Source organism: Colobus angolensis, unplaced genomic scaffold (genome assembly GCF_000951035.1).
Source record: "Colobus angolensis palliatus isolate OR3802 unplaced genomic scaffold, Cang.pa_1.0 Scaffold246, whole genome shotgun sequence".
NCBI lineage: Eukaryota > Metazoa > Chordata > Mammalia > Primates > Cercopithecidae > Colobus > Colobus angolensis.
In genome coordinates, this window is record NW_012115666.1 from 3,573,237 (window position 1) to 3,581,075 (window position 7,839).

At 48.8% G+C, this 7,839-nt stretch overlaps 1 pseudogene across 1 annotated transcript in view; it reads left to right on the top strand.

Moving 5' to 3' along the window:
• The window catches only part of LOC105514508, a 112,212-nt pseudogene extending 104,764 nt beyond the window's left edge, over positions 1–7,448 (top strand). The window contains exon 4 of the transcript XR_001002186.1: positions 6,680–7,448. The product of XR_001002186.1 is annotated as a 40S ribosomal protein SA-like (transcript). The remainder of the gene's footprint in view (positions 1–6,679) is intronic.
• The last annotated feature ends 391 nt before the right edge of the window (positions 7,449–7,839 follow it).

Consider the following 7,839-nt stretch of genomic DNA (forward strand, 5'->3'; position numbering starts at 1 on the left):
ATACATACATACATACATACATACATACATACATACATAAAATAACATGCAAAGGAAGAAATAGTTGGTGCACGGGGAGAAGACCAGGATCCTGGATCTGCCACTTACTGTGTAACCTTGAATAAGGTTAGTTAAGAAGCCTGAGCCTCAGTTGCCTCATCTGAAGAATGAACAGTAGTAACCTCATGTACTGACTTTATCTGTGTGTGTCTACTTCCCTGTTAACCTGGGGCCCTTGAGGATAGGCTGTGCCTGCTTCTGCTGTCCCCCAGCCTGGCCCACAGAAGGGAGCTAACCGTGTGGCCCTGCAGGGCGGCTTTGAGGAAAGACTCCTCATGCTTATGAACCCCTTGGCTTCATCACCACCTTGGTTCTCTCGAAAGACTTGTCCTAAAGGCCCTGTTTTGCCTTCTACCACTCTCTTTTCCCCTCAACATGCCTTTGTGGCCCATTTTTGCAGGATGGAGATAATAGAGAAAGGAGAAGGATGAAGAAAGGGAGAAAGGTTGAGATGATCGTGTTAATACTCCAGGTACAAATTTTTATGCAGAAGAAAGTTGTTTCTTCTTTAGAAGGTAGAACTTCTACAAATATGGAAATTCAATGTAATTTTTTTGGTTCAAATTCTACTGAAATATTTTTTTTTTTACTTTTCTTTTTTTTTTTTTTTTTTTGAGATGGAGTCTCACTCTGTCGCCCAGGCTGGAGTGCAGTGGCGCCATCTCGGCTCACTGCAAGCTCCGCCTCCCGGGTTCACGCCAGTCTCCTGCCTCAGCCTCCCAAGTGGCTGGGACAACAGGCACCCGCCACCACACCCGGCTAACTTTTTGTATTTTTAGTAGAGACAGCATTTCACCGTGTTAGCCTGGATGGTCTCGATCTCCTGACCTCGTGATCTGCCCACCTCGGCCTCCCAAAGTGCTGAGATTACAGGCATGAGCCACTGTGCCCAGCCAGTTTTTTACTTTTCTTTACGATGGCTGCTGCTTTAAGAGAAGGGGTCTGGACACGAACCATGCAGGGTCAAATGTGTTTGCGGCAGAAACCCCGCCTTCAACGTCACTCACATTGTAATGAATACCCTCTCCACTTTAGGCAAAACAAGTAGCAGGTGTTAGCACAGGCCGACATAAGCTAATAGACCTTGCTTGTCATGGCGAGCACCCAACGCTCTTTGAATTAGGTGGGTTTGGGTTTGTACTCAGGTCTCTGGGATGAGCTGGTTGGCTGAGCCTCAGCCTCCAGGGAAACCCATCCAGCTGTGTCCTGGCAACCTCCTGCTGTCCCAGGGCTTGCCACAGAGAATTCAATGTCTACAGCATCTCCAGTGTGTCATTATTTAAGCTTATTTGTACAGGGAGAAATATATCAGGCCTTAAGTCATCTGTAGCTGTCACATCTTTTCTGTAAGGCTAAAATGTTTCCAGATGCTGACAATTTTTTAGATAATTCCCTCAGATTGATACAGCATGGGGATGATCTTTGTTTGTAGAAAAACTAAATCATTCACTGAAGGCTTTGCTATTTCCCACCTTTTACCTTTTTGGTAAGAAAGCTGAATTATTTGTGTAGTGAAGGCAGTGAAGTAGGAATGTGGATGTCTTCTGTCTAGCACCCACCCGAAGGGACAGATCCTTTCCCCAGGCCTTCTCACCTAATGGATGGCGGTCTTCCCCCTGCTCTGCTGGTTCACCATGCTCTTGCGTTTGCCTCTCATCATCATTTTTCATAGAAAATAAAAGAATTGGCCACGTAGGGTGGCTCACACCTGTAATCCTAGCACTTTGGGAGGCCAACGTGGGCAGATCACTTGAGGTCAGGAGTTCGAGACCAGACTGGCCAACATGGTGAAACCCCATCTCTACTAAAAACACAAAAATTTGCTGGGCGTGGTGGCACATGCCTATAATCCTGACTACTCGGGAGGCTGAGGTAGAAGTGAATTGCTTGAACCTGGGAGGAGGAGGTTGCAGTGAGCCGAGATCACGCCACTGTACTCCAGCCTGGGCAATACAGCGAGACTGATTCTTGAAAAAAAAAAAAGGAAAGGATTTATTTCTGTACATGTCTCTGAGCCTTTTTTTTTTTTTTGGCAGGGTATGTAGTATACATTTCTGGTTGTAATAAGCAATGTTATTTCTTTCTTTTTTTTTTTGAGGCGGAGTCTTGCTCTGTCGCCCAGACTGGAGTGCAGTGGCCAGATCTCAGCTCACTGCAAGCTCCGCCTCCTGGGTTTACGCCATTCTCCTGCCTCAGCCTCCCGAGTAGCTGGGACTACAGGCGCCCGCCACCTCGCCCAGCTAGTTTTTCTATTTTTAGTAGAGACGGGGTTTCACGGTGTTAGCCAGGATGGTCTCGATCTCCTGACCTTGTGATCCGCCTGTCTCGGCCTCCCAGCAATGTTATTTCTTATATGCCCATCTCTGTCTTAAAGTCACCTGACAGCTCCAGCTTGGGAGAACAGATACCTAATTGCATACTTTTTATTTCAAATAACATTTGCACCCGTTCCAGGAAGAATTCGCTATATTCCTACTAGGGAGAAGTAAAGAACAAGGAAACTGTCAGTAACTCTTGGAGCGCAATCCTACAGGAAAATGCTTACCAAAACAAAACCTTTGCAATAATCATTTTTCTTTATGGGGGAACAAAAAACATTAGATAAGGACAACACTGTCTAAATATTTATTTGATGATTTGAGGCATTCCCATTGTTTCAGGACTTGGTGAGGCAGAGACACATTCCTTATCCTAGACTAAGCCACCTCCAAGTAACCAAGGCCAGCATCTGGACTCAGCCACTGGCCACTGAGTTCACCAGGGAAAGCGTCCGTGCTGGGGCCCGGGTGTAGGCTATGTTTCCACAGAAAGTTGCAGCAACATCCCCACCCCAGCTGCCCTTCTGCAGAGTGACCTGCCCCTCCTCCACCAAGAGGTGGCGTGGACTTCCCTCCCTTTGCATTGGGCTGGCCCAAGACAGGCTTTGACCAAGAGCACGCAGCAGGAGTCCCTCGGTGTGGCTACCAAGACGGGGCCGGCAGGGCCTGCAGCTCCTCATCATCCCTCTGCCTCCTTCACCATTGTCCACTCCTCCCTAGTACAAAAATGGCCCTGAGCACCACACAGAGCCCAGGCTCCCCGGGAAAGAGACCACTTGGAATAAGAGAGATGTCTGTCCAGCCTTCAGCTCCTTTAGCCATCCTGCCTGGGCCAGCCCCAGGGGTCCCCACCCCCAGCCCATCTGCCAACTGACATCACCTGGAGCAAAACTAACCTGGCTGAGCCCTGCCCAGCTCTGGACCTACAGAAGTTTGCACATATGAAATGATGGTTGTCATCTGAAACTACTAAGTCCCTGGGCCATTTGTCATTCAGTGAAAGGCCCAAGTGACAGGATATAGTCAGGGGTCCCAGCAACTTGGCAGGGAATGGTGTCAGGGAAACCAACACAGCAGAAAATGAAGCCTGGGTGGCTGGCCACCTGCCACAGCCACACATCGCGAGCTACCACAGCCCCGATTCCAGAGGGCTCCAGGGCAGGGTCATGGGTGCCAGGAGAGAGGGTGTATGGAGCATGCTTGACGTAAGTGACTCCATCTTAGAAAAAGACTCCATCTTACATTTCAGAAGGCATCATACCAGCAGGGACCAGAGAGGTTTACCTAATGAATAAAGATGGCATCCAACCAGATCAGGACATAGACAGGCACACTCTTTTACCATCAGTCCTCACCAGAGGACTCTGTGGTCATAAAACGTGCAGAACGTCATCACTTCAAAATGGCCGCCTTCACAGACAATGTCTTGCTGTCACTGGTGATCAGCACCCAGCATCTGCCACTGAAGGCTCGGCCTGCATCAAAGATTCTTCCTTGCAAGATGTTGACAAGTGCCCGGACCAGCTGAGGACACTGTCCATGTTGCTCTTCTTGGACTGGTTTGTGAACCTCTCTTCCTATCCCCTCTATTCTTTTTTTTTTTGAAACGGAGTCTCTCTGTCACCCAGGCTGAAGTGCAGTGGTGAGATATTGGCTCACTGCAACCTCTGCCTCCCAGATTCAAGTGATTCTCATGCCTCAGCCTCCCAAGTAGCTGGGACTACAGACTTGGGCCGCCACATCTGGCTAATTTTTGTATTTTTAGTAGAGACAGGTTTTCACCACGTTGGCCAGGCTGGTCTCAAACTCTGGGCCTCAAGTGATTTACCTGCCTCAGCTGCACATAGTGTTGGGATTACAGGCGTGAGCCACCGTGCCTGGCCTCCCCTTTACTCGTGATGTTAAATGTTATTTTGCTTGGTGTGGAATGTTTAATCTTAATATTTATATATTGATTAAGTGTACTCTAAAGTATGGTTTGCAGTATTGACTGACCTGTGGTGGGGTTCGAGCCTGTGTGCCCAAGGTTCTGACTACTGAGTAAATGGGGTATATTAAGGAGAATTGCCTCTGAGGGAACTTCATGTAGTTCATGGCTTTTATGACTGAAATAGCATCAATAAAAGTCCAGCCTTGTGGAAAGACACCAATGTGCATGGTCCTGGTTATGTCTGACCTTGTGCTACTCATGACAGATGTGGACAGGATCACATGCTGTAGGGCCTCAGCTACACAGGCTGGTTTCTAAAACAGGCAGCGATTTAGCACACTGAATCTCTGAGGTCAGAGCTGCCACCAGACCCAGATTCAATTTTGTTTTGTTTTGTTTTGTTTTTGAGATGGTGTTTCGCTCTTGTTGCCCAGGCTGGAGTGCAGTGGTGTGATCTTGGCTCACCGCAATCTGCGCCTCCTGGGTTCAAGCAATTCTGCCTCAGCCTCCCGAGTAGCTGGGATTACAGCTGCACACCACCATGCCTGGCTAATTTTGTTTTTGTTTTTGCTTTTGAGACGGAGTCTCACTCTGTCACCTAGGCTGGAGTTGCAGTGGTGCGATCTCGGCTCACTGCAAGCTCCGCCTCCCGGGTTCATGCCATTCTTCTGCCCCAGCCTCCTGAGTAGCTGGGACTACAGGCACTGGCCACAATGCGTGGCTAATTTTTTTTTTTTTTTTTTTTTGTATTTTTAGTAGAGACGGGGTTTCAGCATGTTAACCAGGATGGTCTCGATATCCTGACCTCGTGATCCACCTGCCCTGGTTCCCCAAAGTGCTGGGATTAGAGGCATGAGCCAAATTTTGTATTTTTAGTAGAGACGGGGTTTCTCCATGTTCGTCAGGCTGGTCTCAAACTCCCGACCTCAGGTGATCCGTCTGCCTCGGCCTCCCAAAGTGCCGGGATTACAGGCATGAGCCACCATGCCAGGTCCACAGATTCAATTTTACAGAGTTGGAGGAGAGGCGTTTACAGACTCTGCATAGGTCCAGAATGTGTCTTAGCAACTACATCATGGATGTACGTGTTTGCAGATGGATCAAATGCCCCAAACAATTCAATATGTTAAATGTTTACCTCAGAACACTTGTGTCAGAATCTTTCTGTTTCTGCACTTAGCTCTGTCGTTTCTTTGGACCTTTGTGTCTGGTTTGCCATAGGCTAAGAGCCTCCCATAGGTTCCAGCAACAGCACACAAGTGAAGGAATGGGACAGGTGAAAAAAACAAAAACAAAAACAAAAAACCACAAATAGAATGAGGACAATGCCGATGATGACATCTGCAGAGGGAAGACGACAGACTACTTCTGCAACACTGAACCCAGAGTGAAGAGTGTTGCTGGAGGAAATAGCAGAGGAAACCACAACTCAGAGGAAGCCACAGCTAGATAAGCAGCTACGGGTGGGATGGGCTGAGGGAGGGTGGAGCCATGGAAGAAACTGCTGTGCTCTGTGGAGTCTGGGATGGGGCCAGGGCTCCACAGTTAGAGGTAGGAGAGTCCAGTGGGGCTGAAAATCAAGCAGGGTTGAAGACCTGTGTGTAAAACAGTCAACACCCGCATCCCCACCCCACCCCATGCACAGAACTGTGAGGACATCCAGCCAGATAACGACTCCAGGCGAAGAGTCATGTGCCCAGTCTGGAACGACTTGAGCAGCTGGTGTGCACGCCCAGAGTAAAGGCCTCCCCACACTGGAGTGGCTGGGGGGCAGAGCCCCCACGTAGCATGGCCAGTTCTCTGCCCACTCTCGCCACAGGGTGATCTAAAGGCAGCAGTCCCTGTTCATGTCCCAGAGTTTCTGTCAGCCTTCATAGTCCCTCATTCTCAAATATAAAAGCTTAACAGAGGCTCACTGCAGATTAGAGAAAACTTGTGGTATGAAAGAAAGCAATGAGGATTCCGAAAGAGAGAGAAAGACAAAGACAGAAATTTAACCTCAAAGAACACAGAGAGAATTCAGAGAACATAAGAACATAAAACAGGCCTGGCGCGGCGGCTCAGTCTTGTAATCCCAGTAATTTGGGAGGATGAGGCAGGCGGATCATGAGGTCAGGAGTTCAAGACCAGCCTGGCCAACATGGTGAAACCCTGTCTCTATTAAAAATACAGAAATTATTTCTGCACTACCCACAGAGGGGTCCATATGGCATTGTTTTGGATTCCCGTCGTAACTTAAAGGAAAACTTTCGCAATGTCTGGAGCCCTTGATGTCCTGCAAATGAAGGAGAAGGATGTTCTTAAGTTCCTTACAGCAGGAACCCACTTAGGTGGCACCAGTCTTGACCTCCAGATGGTACAGTACATCTAGAAAAGGAAAAGTGATGGCATCTACATCATAAATCTGAAGGGGACCTGGGAGAAGCTTCTGCTGGCAGCTCGTGCTATTGTTGTCATTGAATACCCTGCTGTTGTCAGTGTCATATTCTCCAGGAATACCAGACAGAGGGCCGTGCCGAAGTTTGCTGCTGCCACTGGAGCTACTCCAGTTGCTGGCCGCTTCACTCCTGGAACCTTCACTAACCAGATCCAGGCAGCCTTCCGGGAGCCACGGCTTCTTGTGGTTACTGACCCCAGGGCTGACCACCAGCCTCTCACGGAGGCATCTTATGTTAACCTACCTACCATTGCTCTGTGTAACACAGATTCTCCTCTATGCTGTGTGGACATTGCCATCCCATGCAACAACAAGGGAGCTCCTCAGTGGGTCAGATGTGGTGGATGCTGGCTTGGGAAGCTCTGTGCATGCGTGGCACCATTTCCCATGAACACCCGTGGGAGGTCATGCCTGATCTCTACATCTACAGAGATCCTGAAGAGATTGAAAAAGAAGAGCAGGCTACTGCTGAAAAGGCTGTGACCAAGGAGGAATTTCAGGGTGAACAGACTGCTCCAGCTCCTGAGGTCACTGCTACTCAGCCTGAAGTTGCAGACTGGTTTGAAGGAGTGCAGGTGCCCTCTGTGCCTATCTGCAGTTCCCTGCTAAAGACTGGAGTGCTCAGCCTGCCATGGAAGACTGGTCTGCAGCTCCCACCGCTCAGGCGACTGAGTGGGTAGGAGCAACCACTGAATGGTCTTAAGCTGTTCTTGCACAGGCTCTTAAGCAACATGGAAATAAAGCTGATGGAAAATAAACATCAGTTTCAGAAAGAAAAAAAAAAAGGAGGAGGTGGAGAAGAAGGAAAGAAGAGAGAGAGAAAGAAACAGAACATAAAATGAAGGATAGAAAATTATAAAATAAATAGTCCTAAGCTGGGTGTGGTGGCTCACGCCTGTAATCCCAGCACTTTGGGAGACTGAGGTGGGCGGATCACAAGGTCAGGAGATCGAGACCATCCTGGCTAACACGGTGAAACCCCGTCTCTACTAAAAATACAAAAAAATTAGCCTTGCGCGGTGGCAGGCGCCTGTGGTCCCAGCTACTTGGGAGGCTGAGGCAGGAGAATGGCGTGAACCCGGGAGGCGGAGCTT